Raw genomic sequence first — 22,222 nt, forward strand, 5'->3', positions numbered from 1 at the left:
AGAGGTCGATCGGGTCACCCTGGAAAGAGAAGCAGCTGCCTACAAGGCCGGTGCAAGCGGAACTCATTGTTCGGTTTTGAAGAGAAAGTGAGGCTAAAGAAAGACACTCGAAGAGAGAGAGAGCATCTCAACAGCAAATGCAAGCATTTACGTCTAGCATAAACCTGCAGCAGTGCCAGTGCCCACCACTGCTTACAGGCTTGGGCAATTACAGGCCTGGGTGGGGGAGGTCTGGAAGCAGGGCATGGCCTGTTGCCTGGGAAAATGTTGATAACATGTTCCCATGATGAGGCGGTTTGGCACTTGTTCCTGCAGAATGTGATAGTGACATGCCTTGGGCCTTTGCCCAGCCGGGTATGATAAGGATGTTCTTCTGCCTCGTGGTCAGGTGATTAGGAGGATGTTTCTCATGGCCCGAAATCCTGTGGAATGTTTCACTTTGATCAAGGTCTGCAAAATGGTGGCGGGCTTACAAAGTGGTGCAGTTTGGACTAACTCTCATTACCATTTTTTTTTTTCCTTTTTTGATAACAATGTGTAAAGTGAAAAGAGCAGAGTGCTACTCCATACCACTGGGATCTTGTCCAGTAAACATCCGGAGAGTGAGGATAGGAAATAAAAAGTGCATAAATATTAGATGCCTAGAAATGCAAGCCATTTTAAAGATTTTACAGAAAATAGAAAAAAAGAGAGGAGAGGGACTCATTGTCCTGTAATGGGGTCCTTCCCAGAGAGAGGTGACAATTTAGTGGCACCAGGCCCTTTTCCTCCTTCCCCTTTTTCTCTTATCAACCAGGGCAGAAACTAAGAATTTTGGCTTCAAGTGGCTAAAAGACTGATGGGGGAAAAAAGAAAATAGAAAAAAATAACGAGATACTGACGCTCTAGGCAGCTACAAGTCCAAGAAAAAAGAGAGAAACTTTTAAGTGCTGAGCCAAAACCAGGTCTAGCAAACATAATGCTGGCCCTAGATTACTTACTAATTTATGAAGAAAATTCTAGATATGGGGGTGACAAAAGGAAATTAAATCCATTATATATGCATATATTTTAATGTTAATATATAATAGATAAATTATGTATACATAATATATAACCAAATTGAAACAGTTTTATAATTTGATTTGACTAGAAAGTCAAAATCCATATATTAATTTTTGTAGTAAAAGTTTATATGAAAAAAAGACAAAAAGGACACTGATCGGCTTTTGTTTCTCTACAATATAGGTTCTAACTTAACTTTTAACATTAGTGGCCAGGTGCGGTGGCTCACGCCCGTAATCCCGGCACTTGGGGAGGCCGAGGTGGGCAGATGACCTGAGGTCAGAAGTTCGAGATCAGCCTGGCCAACATGGTGAAAACCCATCTCTACTAAAAGTTACAGAAATTAGTCGGGCATGATGCCAGGTGCCTATAATCCCAGCTACTCGGGAGGCTGAGGCAGGAGAATTGCTTGAACCTGGGAGGTGGAGGTTGCAGTGAGCCGAGATTGTGCTCCAGCCGCATGAATTGACAAAAATTTATAGACTTAATAGTGGGACTCAACTTATAGTAGTACATCGGGATCCCATTAAATTTACTTACTCTACCCCCATAATCTTGAGAAGCTAACTAAAATTTTGAAAAATGAGTAGACCTCACTTTATCTGTAGTGTCACCTAAATTTCCCATAGTCATACAGTCATTGCTCTAAAATATTCCATGTTAGATGTAGACTCTGTGACACAATTAATAACAAATTAAAATTAAAGTAAGCTTTTGGCACTTACAAATTGGCTTGATCAAATGGGGCCCCTTAGTCCCACAGTTAAGATAATTTATTACAGCCCAACAGAAGTTGAAACAGCACCTTCAAGGATTAAAATGTATTATACAAAACCTGATTAATAAAAGCGTGATTATCGACACCACATCTCCGTTTAGCAACCCAAAAGTTCTTCCTGTTCCCAAATCTAAAAAAAAGAATTTCCTAAAAATGCCTTATGATGGATGACTACAGCAGATGGGCTGTTGAGGGCTGCCTCAACCCCTCAGCCCAGACCAGTGACAGAGCTACAAACACTGCTTCACCTCCTGCAGAGGTGGAGTTACAGGCAATGTGAGGAGGGGGTCAGGGATATTTTTTAGCTCTTTCTCATGCTACCCTCATGCCAGTTCCAGCTTCATCTACCCTTGAGTCATATTAAGCCATTCAAGGATGAGTGATCAAGTTTTTAATCAGGAAAAAACACTTCTGTGCCACCTGATTTGAGAGTAAGAAATAGAAAATGAGGCTATTGTGGCTGTCATTTCTAATTTCTGGACCTCAGCCTGTATCCTAGGGTAATTGGAAGTGCAAAAAAACTATAAGAAAACAGAAAGAGTGGTGGGGATTTGTCAGGCTTAGATGAGATCGTATATATTAAAGGGAAAACTTAATTACTTTACCCTTAAGTATAATGTTTGCTGTCACCTTTTTGTATGTTTCTCTTTTTAATCAGATTATTGAAGGTGTCCTCTATCCTTACTTTTTAAGAGTTTTGTTCTTCTATTACTTAAATTATGAATGGACGTTAAATTTTTTTAAATGTAATTTCTGCCAATATTAACATGATTATTTTTATTCTTTCATTTTCATCATTACAAATTAGGTTGATGAATTCTTCAATGTTATACTACCCTTGCATTTCTGAAATGAATCACGCTTGCTCATGATATATCTTAGATACTTGTAATTGATCTTCTAGATTTGTTTAGAATTTCTGTATTTATGTTTATGTAAAGATGATTCTGTTATTTCACTTTTCTCTACTGTCCTTGTTAGGTTTTACATCCACTCCTAATGGTCTCCTGAATGGAGTTGGAAAATGATTTTCTGATTCTCTTCTGTAGTATTATATCTTTTTAAACACTGTTACACTTAAACTTTTTTTTTTAATTTTCAAAAAAAATTTCTTTTGAGACAGTGTCTCACTCTGTCACCTAGGATGGAGTGCAGTGGCGTAATCTCGGCTCACTGTAACCTCTGGCTCCTGGGTTCAAACGATTCTGATGCCTCGGCCTCCCGAGTCGCTGGGACTACAGGCATACGCCACTATGCCTGGCTAATTTTTAGTAGAGATGGAGTTTCACTATGTTGGCCAGGCTGGTCTTGAACTCCTGACCTCAAGTGATCTGCCCGCCTCGGCCTCCCAAAGTGCTGGGATTACAGGCGTGAGCCACCACACCTGGCTTCAAAATATATAAAAAGTGTTTATTAAAAATACTTTTTAAAAACATTTACATGAAGCCAACTAGGTCTTGGGTTTTCTTTCTGGGAAGGATTTTAAATATAGGTTTAATTTCTTTAACAATTATTACATTGTTCAGTTTTCTGTTTCATATCTTTCACTTCTGGTAAACTATTATTTTCAAGAAATTTGGCCATTTCATCCCTACCATGAAGTTTATTGGCATGAAGTGGGATAACAACTGTATACAAACTTCACATGGTTCCTTTCATATAATAAGAATGTAAGCTATCTGAGGGCAAAGATTGTGGTCTGTATTGCTTACAGATGGATCCTCACCGCCTATGTGTAAAATAGTGTCTGACCTGTGGTAGACACTCAATAAATACTGAATTAATGAATCAATAAATAGTAGTGTCACCTAGATATTTAGGTGAGAAACATTTGATGTCTAAAATTATCTCCAGCCCTCATAACATGAACCAAGTCATGTCTAGTAAATTCTCATCCTCATGTGCACAATATTTATAAATTCCCAGGTGGCTTCCATTTTCATGAACACCTTAAATTTTGAGTTTCCGCTTCAATAGAGTACTCTCGCTAACCACTGCCTAATGACTTTGTATTCAAATCAACCAGCTCATAACTCAGCCCTTTACCTTGCTTTCTCCACGTAAACACTCAGAAATTGTCATTTTTGTATTGTGTAACATACTTTCCTGATGCACTGGCAAAAGACACCACTCAACAAGATCAAGGAGTCCTGTTATCAATGTCCTCTCTCACTCCACTGCTTTACTCACTCATTTTTCTCCTGTCTTCCCTAGAGTTCTGTGCATTTCCAAGGCAGAGCAGTTTGCCCATTTCATTCACACTTTTGACTCCTATAAATGCTTTTAATTTCAAAAAAAAAAAAAGTATATTCTTTAATGCCCAACTAAGTTGTGGCCATAGAAAATGAGGAACAATGAAAAAAAATGCAAGAGAGAAAGTCAGGAGCCATGAAGGACAGTGTGTGACTTCTAGATAAGAGAGCCAGGGCTTCCAGATGGGCTAATTAAGAGACTTCCTCCACTGTCAGGACAGGAGATTCTTACTATTCCTTCCCACTGGCCTTGGTTAATTGCAGTAGAACAGTGCCTGCTGCATCTCCCCATTTTTCTTTTCCTCATTAGGAGTTTCCATTGTGGATTCACAATTCTCATTGCATCGTGGTATATTGGGGCTTTGAATCTGAGTATTCTTTTAAGTTATGGGACAGTTATCACAAAGAAACTTCAACATAAAACGGTGGGGATATCATCCTTGGGAAGGATGGCTCTACTTCTTCTATTTGGGAGAACAGTGTAAAGGGATCTTGAGTACCCGAAGGCATAATTCTGGCCAAGACTGACAGCTGCCTACCCAACATTCATCACTCTTCTTCACTGCAGTGAATGCTTATAAGGGTCTGTTGCCTCGGCATCCAGTCTGAAAACAAGCTTAATTTTCTCATATGAGGCTCAGGATTCAGTCACCCTTGACACAGTTTCCAGTTCTACACCACAGTCATGAGTCCAAGAAAAAAAAAAGAAGAACTTTAAGTACTGAGCAGAATCCAGTTCTAGGAAACATAATCCTAGCCCTAGAATACTTAGTGATTTATGAACAAACTTCTAATGGGAGGGTGATAAAAGGAAATTCAATACATCATATGTATATATGTATATATTTTCATGTAAATATATGACAAATAGGTGGATTATGTACATTTAATATATAACCGCATCAAAATAAAGTTTTACAATTTGATCTGTTTGGGAATTCAAAATTCATATATTAATTTTTATACCAAAAAAATTATATAACAAAAAGATAAAAATGCACTGATTTGGTTTTGTGCCTTTACAACATAGGTACTAACTTAACTTCAACAACAGCAAAAATGCTCAAATTGACAAAAATTTATGGACTTTACATTGGGGCTCAAATTATACATGAGGATCTGTTGAGCACCCGATTCTGTCGCTGTTCGGGGCGCCACTATGTAACCTGCCATGATCCCTGGTGGACTGAACAAGAGGGTGAATGTGGGAATAAAAGACAAGAGACAAAATAGTATATTTGGAAGAAGGGGTCAGGGGGCACCTTGCCTCTAGTGGACAAGGGCCCTGAGCTTTACACAGCCCTCCATATTTATTAGTCAAAAGAGATAGTGAGAAGGGGGGTGGAAGAAGAGGTCAGCTGGTTGGTCCAGAGTAGGCTTACAAGACTACATTCTCTAGATGTCCCAGTAGATAACTTCAAAGAGCTTGGCGCCAGGAAGCAACTGCCCTCTGCAAACCTTCTGGTGGCAGGAACAGTTGTGAGTCTGCTCACATCCTGTATTCACGATAAACAGTTTGCTCTTTCATCATATAGCCTCCAGTGGAATGCTGAGTTGGTCACGTCCCATGGGCCTTCAGCTCCCTGCATATCTCCCTTTCTGGGCGGTTCTCATACTCCAATTGGCGGTCCATCCAATTTTACAGACTATAAACAGAAGATAGAGATAAAACAACATAATTCCAAGAACTACATATAAGATGTTACTGTGGTACTTTAGATAGGTCCAAGGGTTGAGGCTCTCCAGGCCTTCCTGGAATTCAGTCCAGTCTTCTAAAGAAGGCTGAAATTCTTGAGTTTGCCTATTTAAATCAAGAATTTTGTTTTGTAATTCACCAATATCAAAGTTGAGGTTGGATGTGAAAGCTCCCTGCAAATGGGCTTTCACAAAGTCCCATGGATACTCACTTTGGTTGTATTCTAAGTTGGTTACACAAATATGAGCGTGATTAAAATGATGACACAATTGCTGCTGCAACTGCAAGCTTTGTACTTGTTCCCCTAACCACAGAACCATGGATTTCAACATTGCCACTTCAGTTTGTAACTCAGTGTTAACTTTATTCTGAGGTAGCCACGCTTCTTTGTCTGTACGTGTCCAGTTCTCTACGTGCTGAGCCATTTGAACAGAATTATGCAAAGCTACAGAGGACATCACAACAGAAGTTATTAGTGTGACCAAGGAAACGATAACAAAAATTATTATGCTTAAGGCTCTATGGGCACAATGAGTAAGCTGAGTTAGAAGTTTCACAAAATGCAAAGCAGGTGTGGCAGCCCAAGCCTTGGACAGATGAACAGGAATCCATAGCCCAGGGATGCGACCTAAAATGATCAATGTAGAGATACTATGTGTTCGCAATGTGCTATGATTAATGCAATGATACAACTGGCAAGCTTTACAGGTCAACAGGTTATTGTTTACCTGGAACTGGTCGTTCTTAGCTGCCAAAAAGACATAAGTATTAAAAACACAAACTGCAAACTGGTGATATTCTTTACAAATGTAACATTAAGACTGTGTCGTGACTCCAGTCGGCCTTCTCTCCATCTCTGCACTCAGGCTCAGCTGACTCATGACTCATACCGGAGGGACTGGGCCCATGGTTGGCCACCCTGGGTCCCTCCAGTCTCCCATTCCATGGTCGCACGCACCTTGAGGGCACCCACACAGCTTGTCCATCTCCTGTAAAACACACACATATCCTCTTCCCCATGTCAGTAAATCCACCGGGCCTTTCCATTGTTCTTCTGGGGATTTCCATAACATTTTTGGATAAACTTTCCTCTTTTCCTCTAACACTTGCCAATGTCTTTCTGCTGGAGTCTTACCATCCGTACCGGGAGTGAAAAATTTTAAAGTAAGTAAGGCTAAATGTAGTTTTGATTGAGGTGGTAGTTGGCCTCCTATACCCCATTTTTGTCTTTTCAACATGCAGTGTAATGTTTGATGTGCCCGCTCTACAATGCCTTGTCCTCTAGGATTATAAGGAATTCCGGTTTTATTGGTTAGAGCCCAAAGCTGTAGGAAATTTTAAAAAGCATGACTAGTATAAGTGGGTCCATTGTCAGTTTTTAATTGTTTAGGTATCCCCACATGAGCAAATGATGACAGACAATGTCACTGTGCATGACCAGCTGTCTCACCTGTTTGGCATGTAGCATGCAGCATATGAGAATAAGCGAAACAAATTAAGCAGTTCTGGGCCTAGTGTACTTTCAACTGTAGCAGTTTCTATGCGACTGGCTACATTTACAACATAAGCTGAATAAGAAGAATCTCCTTGCAGGGTTTGGTAAAGATGTATAAGTTGATAGGTAGCAATACCTAACATCGGGCGTAGCCAATTAATATCTCCTAATAATTGTTGAAAATCATGTAAAGTCTGCAACCTGTCTTTATGGTTGACAATGTTGATTGTAGCCTGCCATGGTCCCTGGTGGAGTGAACGAAGGGGGCGAGTGTGGGAATAAAGGCAAGAGATAAAAGAGTATATTTAGAAGAAGGGGTCAGGGGGCAGCTTGCCTCTAGTGGACAAGGGCCCTGAGCTTTACACAGCCCTCCGTATTTATTAGGCAAAAGAGATAGCGAGAATTGGGGAGGGGGGGTGTTGTTGGCCAGCAGCTTGATTCACAGCAGGCTTGCAAGACTGCATTCTTAAAACAACAGGCGCTAGATTTCTCAATAGATAACTCTCAATAGATAACTTCAAGGAGCCAGGGAGTGAGGCCCTCCGCAGACCTTTTGGTGGCAGGGCAGTGTGAGTTTGCCCACATCCTGCATTCATGATAAACAGTTTGCTGTTTGATCACATAGCCTCCAGCGGAATGTTGAGTTGCTCACATCCCACAGGCCTTCGTCTCCCTGCAGTTGATAGGATCTGAAGCTGTGAGCTGTAAAACCTCGCAGCTGACTGCAATTAGCTCTGAGCATTGAGCGGAAACCCGAGATCGTTATTGTTTGAGTATGTTTTGGTCCATAGATAGCGGCATGACCTTTGGAAGAGCCATCAGTACAACAAGTGTGCCCACCTGGAATAGGTTTGTGATGAGTAATAACAGGAAGAATGAAAGAATGGATTTTATTAAACGTAAAATTTTGTCTGAGGGTAATGGTTATCTATAGCACCCATGAAGTCTGCGAACGCAGTTTGCCAGGCAGTCTTCATTTCCCAAGCTGCAGCTTGTTGCTGGGAGTCTAAAGGAACAATAATTTTGTCAGGATCATATCCCGTAAGCATTTTTGACCTATGCCTGCCCATAGTTACAATTTGTGTAATTAAAGAAAGATAAACTTGCAGGGTTTTGACTGTTTGATTAGATAGAAGGAACCATTCTGTCACTGTTACAGACTTGTCTATGAACTGGCCCAAAAGTCCTGTTGGAGAGTGGGGGGTAGGAAGAATAAACAAAAGCAAAGGTTTTTGTGGTTGTAGCCATGAGGCATATCTCTGTTGTAACATTTGCTCTACAAGCTGTAATTCGGCTTCTGCCTCTTTAGTTAGTTGCTGCCGGGAATTGAAGGAAGAATCTCCTTGCAGGGTTTGGTAAAGATGTGTAAGTTGATAGGTAGCAATACCTAACATCAGGCGTAGCCAATTAATATCTCCTAATAATTGCTGAAAATCATTTAAAGTCTGTAACCTGTCTTTACGGAGAACTACTTTCTGAGTCGGTACACTTCTCTCTGTAACAATCGTTCCTAAATATTGGTCTGAGGAAGTTGTTTGTACCTTTTCTGGAGCTATTTTGAGATTCCATTTAGTCAGAGCCTGCTTCGTTTCTCTGAATAACTGATGTAGGTTTTGATCTGTAGGAGCGGCCAAAAGAATATCATCCATAAAATGAATGACATAAGCGGTAGGAAACATATTCCGAGGCTCCTTGAATGCCTGTCCTACAAAATGCTGACATAGTGTAGGCCTGTTAAGCATGCCTTGGGGTAAAACTCTCCATTGATAATGGGAAACAGGTTCTCTTTGGTTAATAGAAGGCACAGAGAAGGCAAAACAGGCTTATTCTTCTCATGTAAGGGTGTAGTAAAGAAACAATGCTTAAGATCTATTATACAAGAGGCCAGTCTCTTGAAATAGCCGCTGGAGATGGTAAAACTTTTTGTAAGGCACCCATCAGTTTTACGTGTACATGAATAGCTCTTAAATCATGTAGTAGTCGCCATCTTCCGGACTTTTTTGGAATAACAAACACTGGAGAATTCCAGGGTTATGTGTCTGGCATCCTATTGTTCTTTTACTAGCTGCTGAAGTTGCATCAGGTTCTCCTGAGATAGGGGCCATTGATTCACCCATACAGGTTTTTCACTGAGCCATTCTAATGGTAAAGGCAGTGGGCGGAGGAGAAGTATCAATGACCCTCATCAGAAATCCTGACATCCTATCCCTTTTCTCTCTGTTTTTCCATTACTGATACTGGGTTAGGATTTCCTTGAAGAAATTTTCCTAAACCTTTTCCCCTCTGATAGCCCATGTTCTTCAACATTTTAAATCCTGGGTTATGCAAGTTTTCATTTGTAAGTCTCCTATCCCATGCTGTAAGTCAGTCTCAACCCCATAAATCAACAGCTATATTTGCAACATAAGACTGAAAAGTACATGACTGTCCATCCGGACCAAGACAAGGTAAAATCTCAGCGCTCTGTTGAACACTTTGAGCTGTTCCTACTCCCACTAAGGATGTAGAAGTTAATTGCAAAGGCCAGGATGGGGGCCAACTGTCTTTAGATATTACTGACACATCAGCTTCCTTATCCATAAGACCATAAAATGTCTTTCCTTTAATTTGTACTACACAGGTGGGTCTATTAGAGGCTATGGGTTGGGACAGATAGATTTCCCATGTAGTTGTGCTCCCAAACCCTTTGTTTTCTCATTTCTCCTTTCATGGAGAAGGGTGTGATTTGCAGAGAATAAGCAATAATTGAGCAATATATTCTCCCAGCTCAAAACCCCAAAGATTTTGTGACATTAAAACTACTTGAATTTCTCCATAATCAGAGTCAACAACTTCTGGGACTACAGTAATGCCCTGTAAGTTAAGGCAGCTTTTGCCTAAAATTAGTTCCACATATCCGGCTGGTACAGGTCCCCAAATACCAGTGGGAACTTAGATGGGTTTGTCTGCCCCAACTAACATTACCCATTCTCTGACTGGAAGATCTAATCCTTCACTCCTGGTGTTCCTGGGGTGAGGGAATCAATGTGCCTCTGGGAACCCATGCCTGAAACGGGGTTGAGGTCTGGACTGGGAATGCCCTCATTGTTTGTGGGGCCTGGGTCCAGGCCCCTGTCTCATTTCCCAGCAGGGGGGTGCCATTCTGATGAAATTTTGGGTGGCACTGATTAGCCCAGTTATTTCCTCTGTTACAGTAAGGACAAAGCCCTGGCGTTTCTTCCGCTGGGTGGGGCACTGCATTGTAAGGTCCTTTCTTTCCTGAGATCTGGTGGCATTCCTTTATAAGATGCCCAGGTTTTCCACAATTATAACATTTTCCCATTTTAGGGTTTGACCTTTGGCTCCTTTTAGATTTGTCAATTGCTAAATTAGCCACTGCTTGCATTAATATTGCAAAGTGATGAAGCTCAGTTCCTACATCTTGACAAGCTCTGAGAAAATTTCCCAAGTTTTTTATACACCTCACCAGTGCCAGTGCATGTTTACAATCCGTGTCTGCATTCTCAAAAGCTAGAGTTAAGGTTAGCATTTCTGTAGCCGTGGTATGAGGAATCTGATGCTTCACTGCCTCTTGTGATCTTGCAAGAAATTGCACATAGGGTTCCTGTGACCCTTGCATGATTTGTAAAAAGGATTGTACTGGGACTCCCTCTTCAGGAACTGTGGCCCAGGCGCATTCAACAGCCTGTGCACACTGCTGATAAGCAGCATCTGGGAGTGCCATTTGACTTCCCAGGTCTGAATAAGGGCCATTACCTAACAGCATATCCTCTGTAACGTCTCTGTTCAGCAACACGGTTCTGTTTAGCCTGGTCTGCACACATTTCTTGCCAATTTAAATTCCATGTCAGATATGCATTAGCGGACAATCAAGTGTGCACCAAGTGTCTCACATCAAAGGGTGAAAGACGCATAGCACCAAACACAGATTCTAGCAATCCTAAGGTGAATGGGCTCTGTATGCCATTATTTACCACTCTTGCTTTTAATTCCTTCAACAACTTAAACTCCAGTGCGGTGTGTTCATGAATAACCTGCTGTGGATTGTTTGGATCAGGCCTTATGGAAATAGGAAAAACACAAGATCCTAAGGGCTCTCCAGCTATGGCAGTAGAGCATAAAATTCTTTGTATTGGGGTCTCTATTTCTGCTACCAAAGGAGGCGGTACACATGTTTCTGCAACTGGAGGAGGCGGTATAGGCCAATTTTTATCCTCCCTCTCCTGTTTTTTATTTTCAATTGGAACTGTGGGTGGGACAACAGATTCAGATTTTTAGATTCAGCCTGCTGTCCCGCAGAATAATAAAGAGATAATGGCACAAGTACAGTATGAACTAAACTCCAAGTGGATAAAACAAAATAATCAATTTTAAGACCTTTTTGATGAGCTTGTTTTAATCCTTCTCCTGCTCTGTCCCAGTTTTCCACATCAAGAGTGCCTACCTGTGGAAACCATCGGTTATGTGTAGTAATCTCCTGCAGCAGCTTAGTTAATGTCTGAGAACTAACCTGAGCACCAGTTTGTTTCAACAAAACTTTAAGCAACTGCACATAATGTTTTTTTTCAGTAGACAAAATCTGCCCCATGTTACCCTGATTCAGAAAACTTCCCATTCCCAGTACTTCTTTAAGGCACTGCTCCCAGTACCTCTTTAGGGCACTGACCTTATATCCACTGCCGGCCGACTCGTCCTGGGGTCCCCGTTTCCCCTGTTCCAGGAGATCTTCTTCATTCGTGTCCTCATAGTCCCGTGTTCAGACTGTCGCCTGTTTGAGTGCCACCTGTAGAGCACCCAATTCTGGGGCTGTTCGGGACACCACCATGTAATGTGCCACAATCCCTGGTGGACTGAACAAAGGGGGATGAACACGAGAATAAAAGACAAGAGACAAAAGAGTACATCTGGAAGAAGGAGTCAGGGGGCACCTTGCCTCTAGTGGACAAGGGCCCTGAGCTTTACATAGCCCTCCATATTTATTAGTCAAAAGAGATAGTGAGAAGGGGGGTGGAAGAAGGGGTCAGCTGCTCAGTCCAGAGTAGGCTTGCAAGACTGCATTCTCTAGATGTCCCAGTAGACAACCTCAAGGAGCTCGGCACCAGGAAGCGATGGCCCTCAGCAAACCTTCTGGTAGCAGCAGTAATCGTGAGTTTGCCCACATCCTGCATTCGTGTGCTGTTTGATCATATAGCCTCCAGTGGAATGCTGAGTTGGTCACATCCCATGGGGTCTTTGGCTCCCTGCAAGGATCCCGCTAAATGTACTCACTCTGCCCCTATTGTCTTGAGAAGGCAACTATATATAAAATTTTGAAAAATGAGTATACCTCACTTTAACTACAGCCTTGCCTAAATTACCCATAGTCATACCTATTGTTCTAAAATAGCCTATGTTGGAGGTACGTTGCTCTAAAATAGAACATGTTGGAGGTAGAGCAGACATAATAAATAATACATTAAAATTAAAGTAAGTTGTTTGCACTTAGAGATTGGCTTGATAAAATCAGATCACTTAGTCCCCCAGTTAAGATAGTTAATACGGCCCAATGTAGGGTGAAACATGGCCTTCAATAATTAAAATTTGTTACACAAAACATGATTAATAAAAGAGTGACTATCCATACTGCATCTCCATTTAACAGTCCAAAGTGCTTCTTGTTCCCATATCTGGAAAAAAAAAATCATAAAGAATGTCTTATGATGGATGACTACAGCATTAAGGCTGTAGTCCCATCTATCAGGGCCCCCATATCTAACATCTAATATTATTAAAAATTGCTAATACTATTCAATCAAGAACTGGTAAACATTTTGCTCTAATTCATTTGGCTAGCATGTTCTGTTAAGTGCTTATTTCTACAGACCCTCAGCTACAGTTGCCTCCACCTCTGAAGAAACACAATACACCTTTCCAGGCCACCTGGGGTACCCTCATAGCTTTGTCATCACACACAAGCTTTGCAGACAAGAGCTTAATGACATCCACAATCTCCATGAGCACAGATACAGCATTATGTTGAGGACATCCTCCTCCAAGAAGATTCACTTGATACACACATTACGGTCATTTAGACTAATTTGTCTCTTAGTCCATTCAAGGTATTATAACAAAATTTATTATGCTGGATAATTTTAAACAACATAAAGTTAGGCCAGGCATGGTGGCTCATGCCTGTAATTGTTGCGGGAAGTCAGGGACCCCAAATGGAGGGACCGGCTGAAACCATGGCAGAAGAACATAAATTGTGAAGATTTCATGTACATTTATTAAAGTTCCCCAAATTAATACTTTTATAATTTCTTACACCTGTCTTTACTGCAATCTCTGAACATAAATTGTGAAAATTTCTTGGACACTTATCATTTCCCCAATCAATACTCTTGTGATTTCCTGTGCCTGTCTTTACTTTAATCTCTTAATCCCATCATCTTCGTAAGCTGAGGATGAATGTCGTCTCAGGACCCTGTGATGATTGCGTTAACTGCACAAATTGTTTGTAGAGCATGTGTATTTGAACAATATGAAATCTGGGCACCTTAAGAACAGGAAAACAGTGATTTTCAGGGAACAAGGGAGATAACCTTAAACTCTGGCTTCCTGTGGGCTGGGCAAAACAGAGCCATGTTTCTCTTCTTTCAAAAGCAAATAGGAGCTATATCACTGAGTTCTTTTTCTCAGCAAGGAACATCCCTGAGAAGGAGAATGCGTTCCTAAGGGGAGGCCTCTGAAATGGCCGCTTTGGGAATGTCTGTCTTTTACAGTTGCAGATGAGGGATGAAATAAGCCTCGGTCTCCTGTAGCGCTCCCAGGCCTATTAGGATGAGGAAATTCTCGCCTAATAAATTCTGGTCAGACCAGTTGTCTGCTCTCAAACCCTGTCTCCTGATAAGATGTTATCAATGACAATGCATGCCCGAAACTTCATTAGCAATTTTAATTTTGCCCCAGTCCTATGATCTCGCCCTGCCTCCATTTGCCTTGTGATATTTTATTAATTTGTGAAGCATGTGATCTCTGTGACCCACACTCTATTCATACACTCCCTCCCCTTTTGAAAATCACTAATAAAAACTTGCTGGTTTTGTGGCTTGCGGGGCATCATGGAACCTGCCAACATGTGATGTCTCCCCTGGGCACCCAGCTTTAAAATTTCTCTCTTTTGTACTCTTTCCCTTTATTTCTCAGACTGGCTGACACTTAAGGAAATAAAAAAGAACCTACATGAATTAGCGGGGGCAGGTTCCCCTGATATGTAATCTCAGCACTTTGAGAGGCTGAGGTGGGTGAATCACCTGAGGTTACAAGTTTGAGATCAGCCTGGCTAACATGGTGAAACTCTGTCTCTACCAAAAAATATAAAAATTAGCAGGACATGGTGGTGCACCTGTAGTTCTAGCTACTGGGGAGGCTGAGGTAAGGGAATTGGTTGAACCCTGGAGATGGAGGTTGCAATGGACTGAGATCATGCCACTGCACTCCAGCATGGGTGATAGAGTGATGCTCTGTCTCTCACACACACACACACACACACACACACACACACACACACCATAAATTTATTGATCACAGTTCTGGGGGCTGTAAAGTTCAAGATCAAGGTGCTAGCACATTCAACATCTGGTGAGGGCCATTACTCACAGACAGTGCTTTCTATCAGTCCTCACAAGGTAAAAGGGAAAGACAAGTGCCTATAAGACTCTTATAAGGCACTCATCCTACTTATGAGGGCAGAGCAATCATAATCTAAAACCCCCACCTTTTAATACCATCACCTTGGAGATTAGAATTTCCCATACTAACATTTGTTTCTCCCCTCTGTATATTGGGGGAAGCTCCATACTGGCTTGAGGCTCCATCTATGCTCCATACTGGGGAGGGGAGAAACAAACATTCACATCATAGCAGATGAGTTACAATAAAGCAATCACAACTTAAGGAATGTGGGATTTATAAAGAGCACTCATTCTTCCTCACTCTCCATAGCCACCCAGTCTTCAAGGCTCATCTACTAAGCCTGGACAATCTCTCCCTAAACCACACCTCTTCTATGTCACACTATTTCTCCCTAAGTCTTCAACAAGTTCACCTTGATCTCCAGCAACATTCTCCACTCTACAGCCTCTGCCTCTAATCAGAAACATTCTCAAAGCCATCCCTTTGCAGGACTCTAGAGCAATATTTTTCTTTTTTTTTTTTTTTTTTTTGAGACGGAGTCTTGCTCCGTCGCCCAGGCTGGAGTGCAGTGGCCGGATCTCAGCTCACTGCAAGCTCCGCCTCCCAGGTTCACGCCATTCTCCTGCCTCAGCCTCCCGAGTAGCTGGGACTACAGGCGTCCGCCACATCGCCCACCTAGTTTTTTGTTATTTTTTAGTAGAGACGGGGTTTCACCATGTTAGCCAGGATGGTCTCGATCTCCTGACCTCGTGATCCACCCGTCTCGGCCTCCCAAAGTGCTGGGATTACAGGCTTGAGCCACCGCGCCCGGCCCGAGCAATATTTTTCTGAAGTACACACCTGATAAGTGAGTCCCTTTCCTACTTAAGTGACTTTTTGTGTCCTTAAAGAGAATTCCAAGTTTTTCTTGTAGATTCAAGATGCTCCAAGAGATGGCCTCTGCTTCTTGCTGCACACTCAATGTGTATTGCTGTCTGCCTGTCTACCTCCATCTATGCTCTAACAACAAAAGATAGCCTGCTATGTCTTATCTTTCTTCCTGTGTGCTTTCACTCCCTTCTGCCTAAATTGAATTATTTTTTTCTCCTTTACCCAGGCCTTCAAACTCAGCTCAGGTGTTACCTGCTCCAGGAAGTAATCCTAGACCCTGTCAGTCTGAGTTAGTTGTTCCTTTTGGGGGATCCCATAATGAACCAGGCATCTGTCTATCATTATATACGCCAAGTCTACCATGACCCAAGCACTGCACTCTCATCTCTCTATCCGGGTGATCGGCAACTCCAGGGCAGAGCCCATGTCTGGTTGATCTCTATGTCTCCAGCAGCTGGCAAGGAAGTACCTCTTCAGAGACCTGCATCAATATAATACCTGCCACTCCTCATTACCTGATAAGTAAATTCCATTCTAATCAGGTGGCAATGTACCACTATGCTGGAAGATGCACTATGATTGGCTTAAGCCAATATGAGCAACCTCATTTTTATTTTTAATTTTTGCCTAGGGAATGATCTAAAGGAAGACAAGATATTTTCCTCTTTTTTTTTTTTTTTTTTCCCCACAGAGTCTTGCTCTGTTGCCTCGGTTGGAGTGCAGTGGTGTGATCTTGGCTCACTGCAAGCTCCACCTCCTGGGTTCACACCATTCTCCCACCTCAGCCTCCTGAATAGCTGGGACTAGAGGTGCCTGCCACCAAGCCCAGCTAATTTTGCTTTTGTATTTTTAGTAGAGACGGGGTTTTACCGTGTTAGCCAGGATGGTCTCAATCTCCTGATCTCGTGATCTGCCTGACTTGGCCTCCCAAAGTGCTGGGATTACAGGCATGAGCCACTGCACCTGGCCAATGTTTTCCTCCTTTATAAAATGAGACAGGCATGTGAATGAAGTCAGTTTTTCTGTTTGTCTTTATTCTTCTTGCTCAGGAGGGCCCGTTGATGTGATGTCCAGAACAGTGGCAGCCATTCTGTGGTCATTTTCAAGAAGGCCCTGGAAGAATGCCAATAGGATGGTGAAGCAAAGGGCTTAAATGAAACCCAGTTCTTTTTTTTTTTTTTTTTTTTGAGACGGAGTCTCGCTCTGTCGCCCGGGCTGGAGTGCAGTGGCCGGATCTCAGCTCACTGCAAGCTCCGCCTCCCGGGTTTACGCCATTCTCCTGCCTCAGCCTCCCAAGTAACTGGGACTACAGGCGCCCGCCATCTCGCCCGGCTAGTTTTTTGTATTTTTTAGTAGAGACGGGGTTTCACCATGTTCGCCAGGATGGTCTCGATCTTCTGACCTCGTGATCCACCCGTCTCGGCCTCCCAAAGTGCTGGGATTACAGGCTTGAGCCACCGCGCCCGGCGAAACCCAGTTCTTATTTAGACTCAGATTCTACCACCTTGCAAAACTTTTTGTAATAATAAATTCCTTTTTGGTTTATGTGCTTCATATGTTTCCTATACTTGATCGCTGAAAACATCCTTTTGGTATAGTGATTCAGGGAGAAAAGAGAAAATAGTTGACTCTTGTTTTCTGCCTCTCCACTTGTCTTCACGGTTGTGGTGCTTCAGCTGGAGAACAATGTCTTGATGTTGCTTAAAATCTCAGAAAGGGCCCATCTCCTCAGATTTAGACCTTTAACTCTTCTCAGATTAAGATATTTGAACTAAATTTGTTGTAATTTTGTCTATTAACTAATCCTTAGAGCTATGTTGCATGTCCCACAAATTATCTCCCTCTGGAGCAGAAGGTTAAGAGGTTAATCTTGGTAATGATATTGGATAAAGGGTACTCTCTCATGCATCTGCCTCACCTCTCAAGGTTTTTTGTTTGTTTTGTTTTTGTTTTGAGACAGATTCTAGTTCTGTCACCCAGGCTGAAGTGCAGTGGTATGATCTCGGCTCATTGCAACCTCCATCTCCTGGGTTCAAGTGATTCTCCTGCTTGGTCTCCTGAGCAGCTGGGACTACAGGCATGTGCCATCATGCCGGGCTAATTTTTTTATTTTTAGTAGAGATGGGTTTTCACCATGTTGGCCAGGCTGGTCTTGAACTCCTGACTCAGGTGATCTGCCCACCTCAGCCTCGCAAAGTGTGGGGATTACAGGCATGAGCCACCAGACCCAGCCTAAAAACCACTTTTTTTGGTTTGTTTGTTTGGTTTGTTTTGAGATACAGTCTCGCTCTGCCCCACAGGCTTGAGTGCAGTGGCACGATCTCAGCCCACTGCAACCTCCACTTCCTGGGTTCAAGCGATTCTCCTGCCTCAGCCTCCAAAGTAGCTGGGACTACAGCCACCTACCACCATGCCTGGCTAATTTTTGTATTTTTAGTAGAGGCAGGGTTTCACCTTGTTGCCCAGGTTGGTCTTGAACTCCCGACTTCAAATGATCTACCTACCTTGGCCTCCCAAAGTGCTGGGATTGCAGGCATGAGCCACCTTTTATCACATCTCATTTTATGTTAGTGAGGTTATTTAGGGTGAGGTCCCTTGATAGCCTCAGTTAGGGCTGGCCACCACAAAAATAAAGTGACTGGAGGGTTGGAGTTTTCAGTTCCACCTGTTGACTTCCAGGAAGGGGAAGTGGGGACTGGAGATTGAGTTCTATAAAAAATGTTGGCCTCACGCCTGTAATCCCAGCACTGTCAAAGACCGAGGTGGGTGGATCTCAAAGTCAGGAATTCGAGATCAGGCCTGTCTCTACTAAAAATACAGAAATTAGAGAGGCACGGTGATGCGCGCCTGTAGCCCCAGCTACTCAGGAGACTGAGGCAGGAGAATCGCTTGAACCTGGGAGGTGGAGGTTGCCGTGAGCCAAGATCCCGCCACTGCACTCCAGTCGGGGGGAAACGGTGAGACTCTGTCCAAAAAAAAAAAAAAAAAAAGTTAGAGACCAGGCATGGTGGCTCACACTTGACATCCTAGCCCTTTGTGAGGCTAAGGCGGGCAGATCACTTTAAGCCCAGGAATTTGAGACCAGTCTGGGCAACACAGTGAAACCCTGTTTGTACAAAAAAATACAAAAAAGTAGTTGGGCATGGTTATCTCACGCCTGTAGTCCTCACTATTCAGAAAGCTGAGGCTGGAGAATCCCTTGAGCCCAGGGAAGTGGAGGTTGCAGGGAGCAGAGATCATGCAACTAGACTCCAGCCTGGGTGACAGAATGAGACCTTGTCTCAAAAAAAAAAGAAAAGAAATTAGCCAGGTATGGTTCCACGTACCTACAGTCCCAGCAGCTCAGGAGGCTGAGGTGGGAGGATCACTTGAGCCCACGAGTTTGAGACTGCAGTGAGCTGTGACTGTACCACTGAACCCCAGACTGGGGAAGAGAGTCAGATCCTATCAAAAAAAAAAAAAAAACCCTCTTGAAAAATGAGATTAGATGAGCGTCTTGAGTTGGTGAACACATAGAGGTGCCAGAAGGGTGAGTGCCTGAAGAGAGAGCATGGAAGTTCCATGTACCACCCCAACCTCTCCCTTGCTATATACTTGCCCTATGCATCTATTTTGACTGTTTTTGAGCTGTATTCTTTTCTCCTTTTTTTTGATACAAAGTCTCACTCTGTTGCCCAGGCTTGGAGTACAGTGGCATGATCTTGGCTGACTACAACCTCTTCTTCCTGGGTTCAAATGATTCTCGTGCCTCAGCCTTCTCAGTAGCTGAAATTACTGGCATGTGCCACCACACCCGGTTAATTTCTGTATTTTTAGTAGAGACAGGGTTTTGCCGCATTGGCCAGACTGGTCTCCAAATCCTGGCCTCAAGTGATCCACCAGCCTCAGACTCTCAAAGTGCTGGGATTACTGGCGTGAACCACCATGCCTGGCCTAAGCTGTACTCTTTAGAATAAACCAGTAAAAGAAAGCAAAGTGATTTCTTGTGTTCTGTGTGCCATTCTAGCAAATTACCAAACCTGATGAGGGGGTCACAGGAACCCCTGATTTATAGCCCATCAGTCAGAAGTACAGGTGGCCACGTGGGACTTGGATTGGTGTCTGAAGTGAAGACAGTCTTGTGGGAGTGAGTGCTTTAACTTGCGTGATCTGACGCTGGCTCCAGTTAGACAGCATCAGAACTGAATTTAATTGTAGGATAGACAGTGGTGTCTTCAGAGAATTGAAGAATTGCTTTGTTTGGAAAAAAGCCCACACATATGCTGTTAGAAGTATGTGTGTAAATAGAGAAGTGAGTTTTTGCTTAATCATGCATCTTTGTTGTTTATTGTTTTCCTCTCATTTTTTCACCTCGGTAATTGTTTCTTTCATTTTCCCGAATCTCTGAAGAAGAAGAAGAAAGGGCCTGGACTCTCATATTCCTTGACCCTTGTTATTTGGAGGGATGAACTCCAGTCTCCCACAGAAGGTTAGAGGTGAAGGAACATTCAGACACATAGGTTTCTAAGATGAGTAGTTTGATGACATCTCCAAGGTGTCTTCTGGGAATGGTAAGAAACTCTGAGTTTCTGTCACTGGATTGATTCCAGCTCCACTGTCCCCTTGTCCTTCAGCGAAGTCTCTGCTGAAGCCTATTATGTAAAAATCACAGGACACCATTGGCTTAAACTGAGCTACTGTACTACACTCAACAAACAAACCCAAAATAGAGTCACTCATACTAAAGTTCTATGACACCAAACCAAAAATTAAGTTGTTTATCTGGCTTTCTAAGAAATCATAAAGAGGGAGAGAGAAGATAGCCAAATTCCCAAACAGGTCACTTTCAGTAGCCATGAAAATGCCTCTGCTTTAATCCTTACAAAAGAAGTAACCTAAGTAACCATGTCAGTCAATCTGTTTTTTTTTTTTTTTCTTAAATTATTGTTTCCCTATTCCCACTGTACAGAAAAAGCAACTTCGAAATTACCATTCAGCATTTTTTTTCTTTGTTTCTGCTTTCTTTAGCCCTCCTCTCCCAATAAACTCAAACTTCTCTGTTCTACTCATCAACACATGCATTCTATTTTGAGGGATGAGGTGTTGATTCTTGAATTAAAAATAAAGTCAATAAAAACTTTACACTAAATTAGTTGTAATTTTGTCTTTTGACAAATCCTTGGAGCTTGTGTTGCTCGACAGGAAGTCAGGAACTGGCCACAAGAAAAGGAACTCAGCTGGTGGTAAGTTGGGGTCTGGCAACTTAAAAATTATTGTTGGAATGCCTGCTCTATGACAGACATTTCCTAAACTCTGGAGCAGGGCTGTGCAATGAAGTATCACTTGCCAAATACAGCTTTTGGGTGCTTGCTATTTTTCTCATTTAACCTTAAGTGTGCTATAAGTATAAAATGCATTTCATGTCTTCTAAGACTTAGTATGAAAAAAGAATGCCATTTATCTCATTCATAATTTTTATTCTGATTAAATGTTCCAATGATATCCTTTTTGATATGTAGGATTCAAGAAAATACATTATTGGTGTTAATTTCCCAAATGTTTCCTACTCTGTTTACACATGGCTACTTGAAAATTATAAGACACAAATGTGACCCATGTTTACAGATCACATTATGTTTCTATTGGACAGTGCTATGCTAGAGACATAGCACTGAAAGAAGGTGCTACTTGTGGAGTTTGGATATCAATGCAGAAAGTATTTAGGATAGAAAATAAAGGAATGAACAAAGACGAAAAGCATCTGGTGAGATAGGTTGGACCTGGGGCAGCTGTTTTGCAAATGGGTCAAGAGGATATCTCTGAGGACAAGCTATTTAAGCTAAAATATAAATATTCAGAAAGAGCCAGGTGTGGAAAGCTCCAGAGGAAGATCATAGTAGGCAGAAGGAAGAGAGAAAGCAAAAGCTCTGAAATGGCAAGAAGCTGGCATGGTCAAGGAATCAAGGAGTCCACCATGGGTCCAGCACAGTGTGTCAGGTGAGAGGGCAGAGATGAGGTCTGGGGATACACAAGACAAATCCCAGGGTGCTTGAGAAGTGTGAGTTAGAAATGTGGAAGCCATAGAAGAGTGCTGAGAAGAATAACTCATTGTCTTATTTTTCCTATTAAAATACAATTTGTCTGTGTCTGGGCTTTAGGGGAGGGAACAGCAGGGCCAGGAACAAGCTATCTGCAAAGTTTGTACAAATATCCAAGTCTAACAGGGCCATGGACATGGGTAGTGGAGACGGAGATGGCTCTGGCTGTGCATTCAGCATGTTCTGCAGATATAATCAATAGGACTTGGATTGTATTGGCTGGTAAGGAAAACGAAAGGTGAGTTCTAGATTTAGAGCTTTAATAACTGAATATTTAAACTCCAAATAGATAGAGAATATTGGAAGAACGGCAGGTTTGGGAGCACGGGACAAACA

The 22,222-nt window shown here is 42.3% G+C and overlaps 2 protein-coding genes across 3 annotated transcripts in view; one reads left to right on the forward strand and one right to left on the reverse strand.

Annotated features, from left to right (window-relative positions):
* The window catches only part of FPR1 (formyl peptide receptor 1), a 57,673-nt gene extending 53,048 nt beyond the window's left edge, over nucleotides 1-4,625 (reverse strand). The window contains exon 1 of the mRNA XM_025369056.1: nucleotides 4,310-4,625. The gene's annotated coding sequence lies outside the window, so the exon portion shown is untranslated. The remainder of the gene's footprint in view (nucleotides 1-4,309) is intronic.
* The window catches only part of FPR3 (formyl peptide receptor 3), a 33,268-nt gene that overhangs the window by 5,136 nt on the left and 5,910 nt on the right, over nucleotides 1-22,222 (forward strand). Inside the window, exon 1 of one of the 2 annotated variants that reach the window (XM_025369053.1) lies at nucleotides 20,961-21,031. The exons of the other annotated variant lie outside the window; for it this stretch is intronic. The gene's annotated coding sequence lies outside the window, so the exon portion shown is untranslated. Of the gene's footprint in view, nucleotides 1-20,960; nucleotides 21,032-22,222 lie in introns of those variants that run through there. 2 annotated transcript variants of the gene reach the window in all.

This window comes from Theropithecus gelada, chromosome 19, assembly GCF_003255815.1.
Source record: "Theropithecus gelada isolate Dixy chromosome 19, Tgel_1.0, whole genome shotgun sequence".
NCBI classification, from domain to species: Eukaryota; Metazoa; Chordata; class Mammalia; order Primates; family Cercopithecidae; genus Theropithecus; species Theropithecus gelada.